The sequence below is a fragment of the Cebus imitator genome, unplaced genomic scaffold (genome assembly GCF_001604975.1).
Source record: "Cebus imitator isolate Cc_AM_T3 unplaced genomic scaffold, Cebus_imitator-1.0 Scaffold5, whole genome shotgun sequence".
Taxonomy (NCBI): Eukaryota; Metazoa; Chordata; class Mammalia; order Primates; family Cebidae; genus Cebus; species Cebus imitator.
In genome coordinates, this window is record NW_016107320.1 from 12,244,385 (window position 1) to 12,261,044 (window position 16,660).

Below are 16,660 nucleotides of genomic sequence, written 5' to 3' on the forward strand. Positions count from 1 at the left end.
TGCTACTTCTGAAACCCTTCAAATCCAGCTCCCGCCAACTGTGCATTGAAGATGACAACCCACCGTGAATGCATCATATCTGTTAGGCACTTACAGCAAGAAAGACATATGCTTAATCCCCTCCCCCACCCAAAAACCTATTATCAATGCAGAAAAGAAGTAAAGATAAATTTTGCAGGGGAGAGGGGGCTGGTGTTTCAGTGACAGGTATCTAAAGAAAACACCCGGTCCCTTCTCTCTTCCTCGGCGCTGCCTACAGAGGTAGCAGCGATCTGCTCCTCGGCATCATGGCCGCCCTTAGACCCCTTGTGAAACCCAAGATCGTCAAAAAGAGAACCAAGAAGTTCATCCGGCACCAGTCAGACCGATATGTCCCAAGCGTAACTGGCGGAAACCCAGAGGTATTGACAACAGGGTTCGTAGAAGGTTCAAGGGCCAGATCTTGATGCCTAACATTGGTTATGGGGGCAACAAGAAAACAAAGCACATGCTGCCCAGTGGCTTCCGGAAGTTCCTGGTCCACAACGTCAAGGAGCTGGAAGTGCTGCTGATGTGCAACAAATCTTACTGTGCTGAGATCGCTCACAATGTTTCCTCCAAGAACCACAAAGCCATTGTGGAAAGAGCTGCCCAGCTGGCCATCAGAGTCACCAACCCCAATGCCAGGCTGCACAGTGAAGAAAATGAGTAGACAGCTTATGTGCACATTTTGTGTTTAAATAAAACTGGCATCTTCCTTAATTTAAAAAAAAAATAGAAAGAAAAAAAAAAAAAAAAGAAAACACCCTACTTTTGATCCTTTTTTATTGTTTTAAGATGCAAGCCGGGTGCAGTGGCTCATGCTTGTGATCCCAGCACTTGGGAGACTGAGAGGGGCAGATCACAAGTTCAGGAGTTCAAGACCAGCCTGGCCAGCATGGTGAAACTCCGTCTCTACTCAAAATACAAAAAATTAGCCATGCATGGTGGTGCATGCCTGTAAACCCAGCTACTATGGAGGCTGAGGCAGGAAAATCGCATGAACCCAGAAGGTGGTGAGGGGAGATCACACCACTTCACTCCAGCCTGGGTGTCAGAGCAAGACTCCATCTCAAAAAAAAAAAAAAAAAAAAAAGATGCACACATTTCAACAAGATGCAACAAGGGGGTTCTGCAGGAGACAATCATGGAGATGAAAACAAAAAACTAGGGGGAAGCACAAGGGGAGGCCTCTGGGAGTGAGAAGCCCAAGCAGGCCATGAAAAGCTGCAAGGAACGTGTTCACAAACAAGAGCCAAGGGCAGGGAGAAGGTACCCAGCTCCACATGACATGGAAACGCTTCCTACGGCTCAACTGGGACGGGGCGGCCATTCACTGTCCCCGCGTGGCCAGACCCTGGCAGGACTGGCTGCTGGAAGAGAGGAGACGAAAACCTGAGAATAGAGAAGGGATTCAGGACACGCTTCCTGCAGCTTTACAGGCAGATGCGACCAGCAGAAGAGAGAAGCCCTTGGACAGGTGACCCGGGGCCTTGTCCTTCCCCAAGCAGGACCTTGAGTGAATGAAACCTTCCTTTCCCCTGCAGCACCCCCACCAGGCTGTTGGGGCTGCTCTCAGAAGATAGAATAACTTGCGCATGGCTCTGCTTGCATCCAAGGGCAGCTAGCAGTGGGGACAGGTGGGCAGTTTATCAGGCTCCATGAATTGCTCATTAATCCTCGGCCCTGGCAACTGACTTTCTTTTGCTTTTTAATGGGGATTCAAGGCCAAAAATCAGTTCTCTCTCTCTCTCTCTCTCTCTCTCTCTCACACACACACACACACACACACACACATGCTCAAAGGGAGGGTAGCAGGGGGAGTCAACCCCCAAAGCGCATTCAGGCTTTAAACGGCACAGGCTGTACTTGGGAAAATGTCACTGCTTGGCGGAGGCACGGGCAGCCTGGCAGGCTGGGAGAGGCAGAGAGCGGGAACTGAATTTAGGAGTGACTGGAAGGTCGACAAGAAAGAAAAGCCAAGGTGCAGCGTATATACATAGAAACAAGGACTGCTTCTGCACCGGGGCCCTTTCAGGGCACTCAATGCCCCTGAGCTTCAAAAAAAAGCCCACGTGTCCCCCCTGGATGCCACCCACACCAGGCTCATTCTTACTCCTGAGCTTATTTCTGCTAATTCTGGTAGTTGGAATGCTACTCTGCCGCCCCTACTGACACCACCATTACACACTCACACACACACAAACACACACACGCACACACACATGCACACACATACATGCACACACACAGATGTGCACACACATGCACACACAGATGCACACACACACGCACACATGCATACACACACACATACACACGCATGACCTCTGCAGTCTTCAAGGATAGGCCTAGCCTCCATCTGCATTCAGACACCTGCCTGTCAAATAATATCTCCCATCCTCTAAGCCTCTGTGAGTCTTCCCCACATCCTAGAATTTTGAAAATTTGAACCAAGTGTGACTTAGCCTTTGATCCTAATCTGCCCATGTATTGTTTCCTAGAGGTTCAGGTACAACTTATGTCTCCCAGTGAAATTGGCGTGTCACCTGAGCTCAGGTACCTTGCCACCTGCTCCTCCTGTGTGGGTCACTATGTCCGGCACAGGTCAGGGCAAACACAGAAGGGCGTGGGCAGTGGGCCAGCTCGATTCAGGACCTCAAGTTCCTGACTGGGCACGGAGGATCTGCATGACTGAGCACATCCCCGGCCCCACCAAACACCCACATATCCCTCCTCCTTTCCTCTCTGGAGCAAAGCTTTTCCATGTATTTTTTTTTTCCACCCAAAGCTGTTTTGCAGAGAGGCCCCTCTTTTCCAGGCTAGTCACTCTTCGCCTGATGCCTAATCAGATCCAGTGGCCCAGAGTTGACATTTTATATCAAAAGACGTCAAAAGTTTTATACTCAAAAAACCACAGCACATGGGGGATTAGACCAGGATAATTTAACTCACTGAACTGTGAGAAAGCCTGGTTAGGGAGATTACAGCTGTTTACCGGGGAAGTAAGTATCTCTGAACTCTGACAAGGCCTCGAGGAAGGCAGGCCTGGTCTGGTAATTTTATTATCTTGCAGGAAGAAAAAGGAGAGAAGAAAAGGGAGAATAAAAGATGAGAGGTGATAATCTCTGAAGCTGGGATCACTCTTGTGTTGCAGCACATGCCAGAAATAAAAGATAACTGCTCTTGCAATCTTGCTGAGAGATGGCCCGCTCAAACAGGAGGGCGGCCTGCCTGCTGCTTCGCAGACATGAGAGTCAAGGGGCAGCCTAGAGGGAACACAGAGAGATAAATGCTCCAGGCAAAGAAAAATAGTGGGGGCAGGGGGAGGTTCCAGGAAGAGAGATGGGCAACTCAGAAAGGCTGTCTTGTCACCTCTCTTCCAGAATATATAGATATATTCTTAGGCTCCAATAATCTTAAATGCAGAGAAAATTCTCAACTATCAAGTAAAGGGCTCTCAAGAGGGGGCAAGATGTCAGGTAGGAGGAAAGACCACCACATCACCCAGAAAGGGAGGTGGACGGAGAGAGGAATGTGTAGTTTGAAAAAGCACATTTTGGCCGGGCACGAGGGCTCATGCCTATAATCCCAGTACATTGAGAGATTGAGGTAGGCAGATCACCTGAAGTCAGGAGTTTGAGACCAGCGTGGCCAATGTGGCAAAATCCTTTCTCTACTAAAAGTACAAAGATTAGCAGGTCATGGTGGTGCATGCCTGTAATCTCAGCTACTTGGGAGGCTGACACAGGAGAATCTCTTGAACACAGGAGGTGGAAGTTGCAATGAGCCAAGATCATGCCACTGCACTCCAGCCTGGGAGCCAGTGGGAGACTCCATCTCAAAAAAAGAGAAAAGAAGAAAAGAAAAGGAGAGGAAAAGAAGAGGAAGAAAAAAAGAGGGAGGTAGTGGGGAGGAGGGAAGGAAGGAAGGGAGTGAGGGAGGGAGGGGGGAGGGAGGGGGGAGGGAGGGAGGACATTTATGATTTACTTTGACAATAAGAAAATTACTTGCTTTTGGAACATAAATTGCAGCAAGAAACACTCAACAGAATCTCCTTAGCTGATGGGACGTGATTTTTTTTTTTAAACAAGAATGAGTAGAAAACACTGATTCTAGTCCATCTTCCCCATTTCACAGACCGGAAGACTGAAGCCCAGGGAAGGCAAATGACTTAGGCAAGACCACACAACTGGCTCCCAGGCAAGTCAGGAAAAGAAACAAAATCATAGACACTTGTGCTACCAAAGAATTATTCTTGTTACCCTAAGTTTTGCCATCCCAGCATGCCAAAGAATTTTCCCCAAGAGCATCATTCCTGGACTCAGCCTGCAGTTTGGCCACCTCGATCCTGTCCTCAGCATGGTCCAGGCCCAGGGCCCTTCTTGGTAGGCGTCATGACATCACGGGGAAAAGCACAGGCTTCTGACGTCATGATATAATTCCTGGTTCCTTAGCTTACTAGCTGGATGACTTGAAAAACTGCTCAACCTCTCTAGCCTCTATGTTCTCATCCTTAAAACGGAACCCACTTGACATGATGACCTTGCAGAACTGTTGTGAGGAACTAATGAGATTATGTAACTAACATGCTTAGTATTTAGAAAGTTCCGTTATTTTGGCCAGGAGTGGTGGCTCATGCCTGTAACATCACTTTGGAAGGCCGAGGCAGGTGGATCACTTGAAGTCAGGAGTTTGAGACCAGTTTGGCCACCATGGTGAAATCCTGTCTCTACTAAAAATATGAAAATTAGCCAGGCATGGTGGTGCACACTTGTAGTCCCAGCTATTCGGAATGCTGAGGCAGGAGAATCGCTTGAACTCGGGAGGCGGAGACTACAGTTAGCCAAGATTGTGCCACTGCACTCCAGCCTAGGTGACAGAGTGATATTGTGTCTCAAAAAAAAAGAAAAGAAAAGAAAATGTTGCATGATTTTTCACTTCTCCAGCATCATTTCTGAGTACTTCAAATGATAAAACATCAAAGAGGCCTCCTGAGGTCACTGGATATTCATCTCAGAGGTAAGAAAACTGAGGGCCAATATGGGGAGTCCCAGCCTAACTCTCTGTCCCCAGAACATGCTGTGTGGTATGACAGTGACTGCGAAGGCCTGATGCCCAGCTCTGAACCTGCCTCTCCGTAGCCTCCCCCACCAACCACACACTTCAAGTTTATAGGGAAATGCATAACCTGTGCCATTGCCTTCTAAAGATGGAATCTTGGTGGTGCTTTTACAGCCATTCTTACGGGGAACTGTCCTGGGTTCTTAGCAGTCTTAGCGATTCTGTTCCTGGTGTCCTAAGGGAAGGAGCTTGAGCAACTGAACAAGAACTGTAGGCCAAAAGTAAGAAACATGTCCTTCATGAGTCATGGGTGGAAAAGAATAGAAATCTGAATTAGTTTCCTATGGCTGCTGTCACAAAATACCACAAATATAGAGGCTTAAAACCACAAGAATGTATTATATTTGTAGAGGTCACAAGTCTGAAATCGTTCCTAAATTCAGGGCTAAAATCGGGGTGGGCAGGGCTGTGTTTCTTTCTGGGGGCTCAGGGGAAATCTGTTTTCTTACCTTTTCTAACTCCTAGGGGCTGCCCACATTCAAAGCTCACAATGGCTGGTCAAGTCTTCCTCACATGACATCTCCAGCTCTCCAACTGGAACCACAGTTGATAGCAGGACATTTTCCCAGTCAGTTTTTCTTAGGGGTTTTCTGTCTGAGCACTAAGTTATTCCATGTGGACAATTTTCTCACTTGTTTTGGGGTCACTCCACCATACCTCCTCTGTCACCTTCTGCTTCCGCACACAACACCTGCAGTGACCTTATTCCTTGCATGGAAAGAGCATCTCTTTCCCCTGAGGGGCTCCTCCTGCTGGCCTCTGTAGAGGGAATGCACTGTCCCTGAGGGTCAGTAAAAAGCTGTGTCTATTTCCCTCACCCTTAGAGGGTTAAAACCAAATGCTCTGACAACTGCTGGACAGTCCAAAACTCTACCATGACTGGCCATGAGAACATAATGGGTGCATTTGCCCAGACGGTGCAAGCCCCTGGCTCAGAAACAAACCCAACAACAGAAAAATAAAGAGAAAATAAAAATGGGTGAGAATCAAGGAAAAAACAGGGCTGTGTACATTGAACGAAGTCCTTGCTCTTCTCCTAACTGGACATAGAGTTAGGACGAGCCTCTTCAAGCATCTGTGGGCCTTTCCTTCGTGTATCCTAAAAAAGAATGCTAGGCCAGATTAATTCTAAGATTTCTGAAAACCCTCATAGCAAAGAGCTTTGGCTCTCACAGCCTGGAATGGTTTCAAAAGAGAATAACAAGAATGGTGGAAGGTTCAGAATGGTGGATTTGGAAAAACGATTTAAGACACTGGGAATGTTCATCTAGGAAAAGAGAGGACAGGAACACTGTGATGGTCCTCTGGGTCTCAGCCAGCCCATTTGCATGTGATCCCATTAGTGACGATGACTTAACTTTCTTTTTTTTCTTTTTTTTGAGACAGGTTCTCACTCTGTTACCCAGGCTGGAGCACAGTGGCGTGCTCTCAGCTCTCTGCAACCTCTGCCTCCCAGACTCAAGTGATCTTCCTGCCTCAACCTCCTGAGTAGCTGGGACCACAGGCACACACCACCACGCCTGGCAATTTTTGGTATTTTTAGTAGAGACGGGGTTTCACCATGTTGCGCAGGCTGGTCTCAAACTCCTGACTTGAGACAGTCCACCTGCCTTGGCCTCCCAAAGTGCTGGGATTACAGGCATGAGCCACCGTGCTCGGCCAACAATTACAAGTTTCACCAGCTCACTCAGCAAGGTAGCCTCTTTTCAAGTGTCTCCCAGTATTTCTAGAGTGACTAGGGGGTGTCCCATGTGTGCTCAACACACACGGCAGTTTTCTGGTCCCCACAGTTCTGTTCTCATTGGCCTGATCCAGGCCCCTGCCAGGACACAGGGCACTGCCACCTCTTGCTGGGTACCGCTGTTCTTACCACCACAGAGATGCTCAAGGCCTCCTAAGGCCAGAGAACTGCTGGCTCTGCAGTGCAGTGGAGGAGTGAGCCCCCTTCCCATTTTGTGTTAGTTTCAAGATGAGTCTCAGAGCTGGTTCCCCCAGTGACTACTACATATTAGTGTCAACCATTCTTTCCATTTTTATGCATAGTTTTTGCTTCCATAGATCTCCTAACAAAGACCGGTTGGGGCTGAATAGTGAGACAGATTTGGCTGTGAGCTGTACAGCAGGCCATGCTCAGAGCCTCTCCTTTCCTGCTGCAATTAAAGCTCCGTGACCAGGTTAGGTGTTTATGCCTAGTTCATTCTTCCTTCAAGATGAGCTCCTTCCCAGGAGGCTCCGTGGTCTCTGGTGCACATAGGCCTCTAACAAGCCCATGCGGCCATTTACCAGGCCTGCCCAGACCTGCCTCAGCCAGGTCTGGGCCCCAGCTGGTGCTCCCTGCATATTTAGTGCGTGGCAGCCTGCCACATTGGAGAGGCACCGTGCTTAAGCTGCCCAGCGAAAAGAAGACAAGTAAGCAGGAGCTACACAATGACAGGGATTGTTTTCCTTATATGTTGAGCAAAATCTAATAGATCGTCTATTAGAGACTTCTCAGGTGGTTGTGAGTGGCCTGTAATGTGACCCATTTAGACAAATACCTGTGAATGCCCTAACAGGGATGTCATAGAGAAGATGTCCCGAGTGTCAGACATCTAGCCCTAGAAATCTGAACATCTATCATGTTTCACTGCTGAGATGTTTGTTGGGAAAGTACCTCCTGAATTGTCCTAGAAATAAGTCCCAGGCTTCATCACCAGTTTCATTGCCTATGAAGAATAACCACCCCGAATTCCTCTTCTAAATTTTGTATTCAAGGCTGAGGCCCTCCCGCTTTGCAAATGGAAGAGTGTTGTAGAATAGCCAGGACCTTCTGCAACATGCAAAGATATTTCTACATGATTGAAGCCAGAGAAGACCTACTGGGCATCATCATGCTTTTGGGAATCTAGCTTATGTAGGAGAAAAGGTGATTTGGGGAGTATAGTAGTTACGCTCAAATATACCAGTGGCTGCATGAAGCAGAAATTTACTATTTTCAGCTTAGCGAAGTAAAAAATGCACAATAGGTTGGAGTCCAAACATTTAAGATTAAGCTATATCTCCTTGCATGCAAACTGTGGAATCCCAGACAAGTTACATAAATTCTCCAAGACTTCATTTTCTCTCTTGCAGAATGGGCCTAATAACATACACATTGCGAAGTTGTTGTGATGAGATAATTATGTGAGAATACATTGTGACCTGCAATTTGGTATTCCCTAAGCTGAGCTTTTCAAATGTGTCTTACCCAGAGCTCCACATCTAGTGCTTGGCATGTCACCTGCTACATACAAGGCCAGTACTCAGTAAACGGTCCTTGAATGAACTTGATGTTCCTCCAGAAGACAGAAGGCAGTCAGTAGTTAAAGGTTCTAAGGAAGCTAAATCTCTCTGTAACTTAGGGAAGCTCTATCTAACAGCCAGAGCTGTCCACCAGGCTGATTCAGAGGCAGAGAGCTCTATTTCCTGAGGGTATTCAATCCCAGAGCCTTGCCCAGCTGTCAGAGATGCTCTAGAATCTACTCTCCCTATAGAAAGATCCCCATAGGATGCAAGAAGCAGAGTAGCAAAGCCACATCAGGATGTAGCTATAGCCCTGAAAATCTATCTCATTCACCAGGCAGGACCCAGCCTCACACACTGGCATCTCAGCACATACAATGCAAGCTCAGACCTCACCACAGTCACAAATTACCATATGCCATGAGCCTTAGGGTCACTCACAAATTATGGCAAATATGAAAGCTACTCACACCAAGGTCTGTTGAAAACCATGTTATTTGCCTAGACCTCCCAATCTAATATGCTGCAATGTTATGACTCCTCACTTGTGCGTTTGCAACAGGAAAGAATCAGCGTCACTCATTTATTCCACAAGCATCGACTGAGTAATCTATGGCAGTCAGTGCAGTAGGGGTGGGGAAGTGAGGGCAGTGGCTGAGTTAGCGACCAGGGACGAAGGCAAGAATAGGGTACAACCTTTCACAAAACAGATTTGCTTTGCCTTAGGGACATACATATTTATCAGGGACAGAGACATTAGGTAGCAATTGGAAGAGGCTAGAAAATCCACAGACTTTTCATGAGCTCACTGAAGAGCTGAGGTTACGGAGGAACCAAATAAATTAAATTCCAAAGAATTACAAGCCCCTTCATTGAGGGAGAGGACATACAAACTCTATAATTAAGGGTATAATTACAAACTGTAATAAGTAGCATGAAGGAAAAATGAAAGGGTTACTCAGGGACTATATGGAGGGCCAGTGTTAAGAAAAGGTTTCTCTGGGGAAGCGACATTTGACCTGAGAGCTGGAGGCTGAGTCCATTTTAGCCAAGTAAAGACTTAGGTGAAGTCATTTGGAACAGCAGGAACAGCATTTGCAAAGGCCTGAGGCAGGAAAGGGACTGAAGTTAGTGAAAGCGCTGGGAGAAGACGTGTGTGCGGGGAACTCTGAGCACATGAGGAACTTGTTAGATATCTTTTCTATCTTATCCTAAATGCAGGAGATAACCAGCAAAGGATTTCCAGCAAAGAATGATGAGAACAGATTTGTGGCTTGAAAAGATCACCCAGAAGAAGAGAGTGGAAAGAATGCAAGAGTGGAAGCATTTTAAAAACGATGATGGTCTCAGAATTCAGAATTCACTTAGGGTCACCATCAGAAAATTTGGAGCCAGTAAAATTGAGTATTTATATTACATTCTTGAAATTTCAGTAATAAAATGGATCCCAAAGTTGCAACAACAACAACAAAAATCATGATTAGCTGGGCGCAGTGGCTCACATCCGTAATCCCAGCACCTGGGGAGGCTGAGGCGGATCACCCAAGGTCAGGAGTTTGAGACCAGCCTGGTCAACATGGTGAACCTCTGTCTCTACTAAAAATACAAAAATTAGCCAGATGTGATGCCTGGTGCCTGTAATCCCAGCTACTTTGGAGGGTAAGGCGGGAGAACCACTTGAGCCCAGGAGGCAGAGACTACAGTGAGCCGAGATTGTACCACTGCACTCCAGCCTGAGCGACAGAGTGAGACCCTGTCTCAAAAAATAAACAAACCAAAAATAATAATAATAACAATCCTGGTTGTCTGGAGGGGAGGATGGCGACTTACACGAAAGTAGGGTGGCAGCAGAGAGACACTAACAAATACTGATTTCATTTGAGCTACCACTTACAGGAAAAGGTAAGAAAGCCAGGGGAGAAAACAGTTCTATGTGCTCAGGGAAAATGATGAGAATAAATTTCAAGCAATCCTAAAGTCTTACAGAGTCTGAAGACATATAATTAAAGCAAAAGGATAGATCTTACGCACAGAACGTTTGCATAGCCTCAGGCTACTACTTAAAGAAGAAAGAATAGAAGGAAATATATCAATATGTTAACAGCAGTTATCTCCGATTAAGGGAGATTTTTATTTCTATATTTGCGTGTTGCTGTTTTCCAAGTTTTCTGCAATCATTTGTGTGTTTCTTATGTAATTAAGAAAAAGCAACCATATTACTAATTTAAAAAATAATAATGTCATCTTTTCATTTTCTGGCCATGTCTACAGGAAAGACTTTCACTTCCTCCTCCTGGGAAAGAGGAAGGGGGACATTCAGAAACAGTGATGGCCAATTCTCAATCTCAGCACTCTCTGATCCTCAGGACCAAAACACATCCCTGTCATTTCTTTCTTCAATTTCCCTGATACAGTTCCTTTCTGTAGCTGACCTGCCTAATGCTGCCTCCTGGCCCCGCCCTCTCACAGAAGTGGGTCCACCTCCAGTCTCTGAAAACGGCTCCCTCTTAAACCCCAAGACCTCGCCCATGGCTCCTAAGTGACCGATTAGATCAGAGATGCATATCTGACTCCTGTTGAGACAACTGGATTTTCTCTTAGGAATTGGGGGTGGAGGCAATGAGACTAAGGTGGAGAATGATGAGCAGAGTTAAATACGAATGGGATGGCGCAGCATTGGGACACAGGTGATGTGCAGCCAGCCAAAGCCACGAATAAGCAAAAACTAAGAATCTCCCCAGGAAAGCCCGGGGAAGACAACGGAACAGAAACCCAGCGACAATAAGAGGCCCCACAGCTCCGGAAAAAGCAGAGAAAGCAGCTCTGGTGTGGGCTGCCCACTCCCATTCCGCAGATGGTCCCTGTTTCCTTAGATGCCTATGAAATGGACTGTTACGTCCTTTCAATACATCTTGTTTACCTGAATTTGAGGAGTTTCTCTTCCTAACAACCAAAGAGCTTTGACTGGGAAATGTCCCTTCTATTCAACTAACAGCCCAACTTCTCATTATCTACAAGCAGATTATCCAACCTCCTGATTCTCAAGCCCCCACGCATGCCTAGAGAAGTCCACAAACTAGAAAATTCCCCTTCCATGGTGCTCCCTCTATCCAAAGTCCCCGACCCCAACCCAGCCAGGTCAAGCCATGCTCCAACTCCAAGATGGGTGCAGCATCTCTGTACTGTCTACCTACAAGCCAAGTAAAGCCAGATCAGGCGGTAGCCCCTGCCTCAAAGCCCATCCTGCATCTCCACCAAGAAGCATGCAGCGGCCTGTGACCTCATGCACTCTGCAAAGGCAGAGGCCTGCCCCTTGGGGAGAAGTCCCTGCAGAAGAGCCAAGGTCCTTGCAGCCACTGCTTCAATCCAGAAGAGAAAGGGAGTTTGACAGCTCCAAGGTAAAGCCTCTTTTTATTAAGACAACACAGCAAACTTTTTTTAACCACAGCTGACATCACTCTAATAAATCACCATCATGTCTTGTGGGATAGAAAAAGCCAAAACACTGTCACATTTGATTTTCCTGGCTACTCGTGTCTTGAGAACAAACCATGTGTTTTTAATCAACAACACTTTGTTTTGCATTTCTCAGACCCCAATACTCTTTAAATAATTGCTTTTACCAGAGGGCTATTTTAAACCCAGGGCCAGCTTCTTTGCAGAGGACATTAAGAAACAGAACACCATGTTACCGTCTCCCTAGGCTCAACCCAGGCACTTTCTCTCCTGTGATTATTATGTATTGTGAGGTCGTATCTGTCTGTTTCAGAGGGGGCTTTCCTCTTCCCTCTTTGGGAATTTAATTAGCTGTCTTCCCAGAAAGTTGGAGTTTTTTGGTTTCTCTAACAGGCAACCCGACTGGGTTATGGGAAAACGGCAAATTCCCAGCCAAAGGAAACAGAGAGAGTCACATCTGGGACTAGGATTCCTAAGGAGGGAAAGAGGCGGTGGCAGAGGAGGGGGACTGTCGGAGGAAAAGGAGCAATAAAACAAGATTTCCGGAATGGCACATGTCGATTTCTGCATGCAAACAGGCCCCAGACTTCTTGGAGGTGGATGGACTGGAGTATGCTGACGGAAGCCTGCTTACTACTTCCCTCTGGTTTTCTGGGAATGGGTAGCATCTCAAGGCAAGAATAAGCTGTGTGCAGGAAGCTTGCAGGAAAAGGGGCTCCTTGCCTGACCACCCGATATACCAGAACCTCGACAGTGATGGGCAGCTGGGTTCATCTCGCCCAGATATCTGTCTCTGACAATGCCTGACTTTACAAAGTAAAAAGGGACAGAGAGCCAGGCTCGGTGGCTCACACATGTAATCTCAGCACTTTGGGAGGCTGAGATGGGTAGATCACCTGTCAGGAGTTTGAGACCAGCCTGGCCAACATGGAGAAACCCCATCTCTACTAAAAACACAAAACTTAGCTGGTCATGGTAGTGCACGCCTGTAATCTCGGCTACTCGGGATGTTGAGGCAGGAGAATTGCTTGAACCTGGGAGGCAGAGGTTGCAGTGAGCCAAGATCATGCCACTGCACTCCAGCCTGGGTAACAGAGTGATAAGCTGAAAAAAAAAGAAAAGAAAAAGGACTGAGACTGATGATCCCAATCTAGAGAAAAACTATACTGTTTGCTGAACAGTTAACAACCCAGTTGTACGGTCCAACCAAAGAGACAACCGTGGCCCCCATATGGTTCTCATGTCAACTACCAGGCCTCAACTCTACAACAAAATTCTTTTCCTTGAGCAAAATCCTCCTGCGTGGGTCAGATCGGACTTTCTTCTTCCATGGTGGTCTTAATTGTTCATCCTCTGCTGATCATATTGTGTCACATGCTGCATGTCAAATGGGTTGGCCCCTAGCTGGTCTAGATATCCACACTGCATGTCAGATTCATCCTTTCCAGAGCCTACCTGCAGAGGACCCTCAAGTGCTCAAAGTTCATTTTGTAATGAGGAGTCTTCATCAGCTATACACTCTGGTTATTCCTTTCTCTATTTATCATGCCATTAATTCATGAGATGTGCTGTAAGCATGCTATTACTCCCTGGAAAACCCACTCTGCCAGTGTCTTCTGCAAAAGCGCCTGCTCCCAAGCATTTTCTGCATCTGAGCTGAGAGGGGGGCAGTAATTTATACACATCCCTGTCATGGCTCTAGGGAGAATCTTCCAGGCTGAGTGCTGTCTGGAAGGCGGTCTTCCATTGCCCAGAAACCCTTTGTTCCATGGTCAATTCTGCCTCCGTCTAGCAAATACATCCTCCGTTCCATGTGCCTGTATTACCCATCACTTTGTAGCCTCACGGGTTTTGCTGTGTTACCCTAGTCACCTGTGGGGGTTTCCCTTGGCAATCCCTAATCTGGGCTTAGGGACTACTTTTCCAGTTGAGTATCATGAGTAGGTATTTAAACTAATGGCGTGGGTCCTCAATGTTTCATGGCAAATGTTTTCATTCATTTGATTATCTTCAAGAATGAACTAGAAAGCTTGGAAAGATAGAAATATTTCCAATATTTCCAAACTAGATAGTTTGGAAATATTGGAAAACATCCTCTGGTTGCTATTTATATGGGTATTCCAGACTGGATTCAGAAGATGTTTGTGCATGTGTGTGTGTGTGCGTGTGAGTGTGTGTGTGTTTGTGTGTGTGTGTGTGTGTGTGTGTGTGTGTGTAGAGGATTGCAGATTCCAGGACTGGTACCTGGCAGGAACACTCTTAAAGAAGCCTCAGTAGTTGCCACTCAAGTTTCTTCATGTATTCATCTCCACCTGCTTTCCAGGGTCCCCCATCCATGGTCTTGGCCCTGCACACTGAGTTATAAGGATCGGGGAAGGTTAGAGACTTGCTTCTCAAAGGGTGGTCCATGACCGCGGCACCGACATGTTTGGTGGAGATGCAGAGGTCGCGCTGTGCCACACCTGCTGACTCAGAATCTACCTTTTTTTTTTCGAGACAGGGTTTCACTGCCTTCACCCAGGCTGGAGTGCAGTGGCACACTCTCAGCTCACAACAATCTCCACCTCCTGGGCTCAAGTGATCCTCCTGTCTCAGTCTCCTGAGCAACTAAGACTTCAGTTGCGTGCCACCATGCCCAGCTATTTTTTTTTTTTTTTGAGACAGTCTAGCTGTTGTCTGCCCAGGCTGGAGTACAGTGGTGCAATCTCAGCTCACTGCAACCTCTGCCTCCCGGGTTCTAGCAATTCTTCTGCGTCAGCCTCCCGAGTAGCTGAGATTTCAGGAACCTGCCACCACGCCTAGCTAATTTTTGTGTTTTTAGTAGATACAGGGTTTCAACATGTTGGCCAGGTTGGTCTCGAACTCCTGACCTCAAGTGATCCACCGGCCTCGGCCTCCCAAAGTGCTGGGATTACAGGCGTGAGCCACCACACCTGGCCTGAATCTACATTTTATTAAGATCCCCAGTTGATATGTATGAACATTACCTTTGAGGCACTCTGGTATTTCTTAACCTTGGCTACATGTTAGAATCACCTGAGAACTCTGATAACACTATTGATCTTAAGGTTTAACTTCAGATCAGAACAACCAGAATCTCTAGAGGTGAGGCCTGAGCCTTGGAATTTTACCTAGTAATTTCAATGTGCAGCCAACACTACTGATCCTAGAAAAATAATTACTTCTTGGTCATCTACTATGTGCCAGACACTGATTAGGAGTTTTACAGAGGCCCGGAATGGTAAGCACTGTTTCCTCCATGCCACGGATGGCATGTCCCATATCCCACAGGCCCCATGCCAGAGCAGGCATTTAACCCAGAGCCCGAGACCCAGGCACCACCCATTCGGCTGTCAACCATAGCAATATCCTCACATCTGAGGACTTACTGACAAGCAGAGAAGCTCCAGGGAACCCAGGCTGAAGGAATGCAATGCTCCCCTTATGAAAAAGCAAAACAGGCTGAAATGGGAAGGAAACTGTGCACAACAAGAGCACACATTTGTGAGTTGCTGCCACTTGCTCAGCTGGGAACCCACCCTCCCTGGAAAGGCCAGGTGCACCAGCCCACAGGCCAAGTGACACGCCACTGGACAGAGTGTCCAGCACCCCTGCATTGTCCCATCCAGAAAAGCCAGGCCAGCCAGGTGAAGGACTGCAGCCGGGTTTAATGGAACACTGATGAACGAGACGTACTTATTAGTAAACAATAATTACAGGAGAGCAGGTGCCCCAAGGGGAGCAGGTAACACAGGGGCCCCTTTTCCTAATGCCCTCCATGCGCCAACCCTGTTTGAAATTAAAACATCCCTGCTGTCAGCATGAGCGTTTAAAGAGACCTGGATTTCTGTAATAGAAGCAGTAATTCTAATGTCTGCTGTTAATTGAAGGCTTCATCATTTACAGGATGCTTTCACAGAGACTAATGCATTTAATTCTCAGAACAAGCCTGCCAGGCAAGGATTTTTCCTTATCTCATTTTCTAGATGAGGAAACTGAGGAAGCAGCAGGCCCAAGGTCACGACGCTGGTCCCTGAGTCATGGAGCCGGAATTTGAACTCAGGCCTTCGGAGGCAAGGCTGGTGCCCTCTGCACTGCCCCACTGCTGCCCCCTAAACCATGCTAATAGCATTCGGTCAAAACCCCAATCCCCCCAGAAAATGTGCCGTGCACTTTGGAATTCTCTTTGCTGCTAGTCATCAGAGCCTCTATCCCTCCCAGCCCACATCCTGTGTTCTGGCTGAACTCTTGGGAGACATTCTTATTGTTCCCAGTGCTTCCCTTTTCGGAGTCTGAAGGCAGCTATGAGCAACAGTTTGGCAGCCCAGAAGGAGACCAAGGCAGGCAAAATCTGAAAAGTTTACATATAATATAAGCATACACTCACAGAGACAGACAGACAGACAGACACACACACACACACACACACACACACACACGCACACACTGCATTTCAATAGCATCACATGTTCCGTGTAATGTTTTAAGTCACCCTCAAATTCTACGTGGAAGTCACGAACGAAAGAGATCATGAACACTTCAAATATGGCTACAGAGTTATAAGCGTCATCACCAACTCGTGGAAGATTAAGGAATCTGGGAACAAATTAGCCTGTTGTAGACAGTGACTTAAGGAGAAGTCTCAGGGAGGAGTCAGAGAAGCCAACAACTTTAAATCCTATAAAGTTTTTTAATCAAGTTACACTATTATTTGAAATTGGCGGAACACCAATGGATTTAGTCCAAAGACATAATTTATGATTTTTTTTTTTTTTTTGGTTTTCTTGTATATCTCTATATA

General features: G+C 46.8%; 1 pseudogene; it reads left to right on the top strand.

Annotated features, from left to right (window-relative positions):
• Window positions 1-238: 238 nt before the first annotated feature.
• On the top strand, window positions 239-741 carry LOC108309768 (annotated as a pseudogene).
• Window positions 742-16,660: the final 15,919 nt, after the last annotated feature.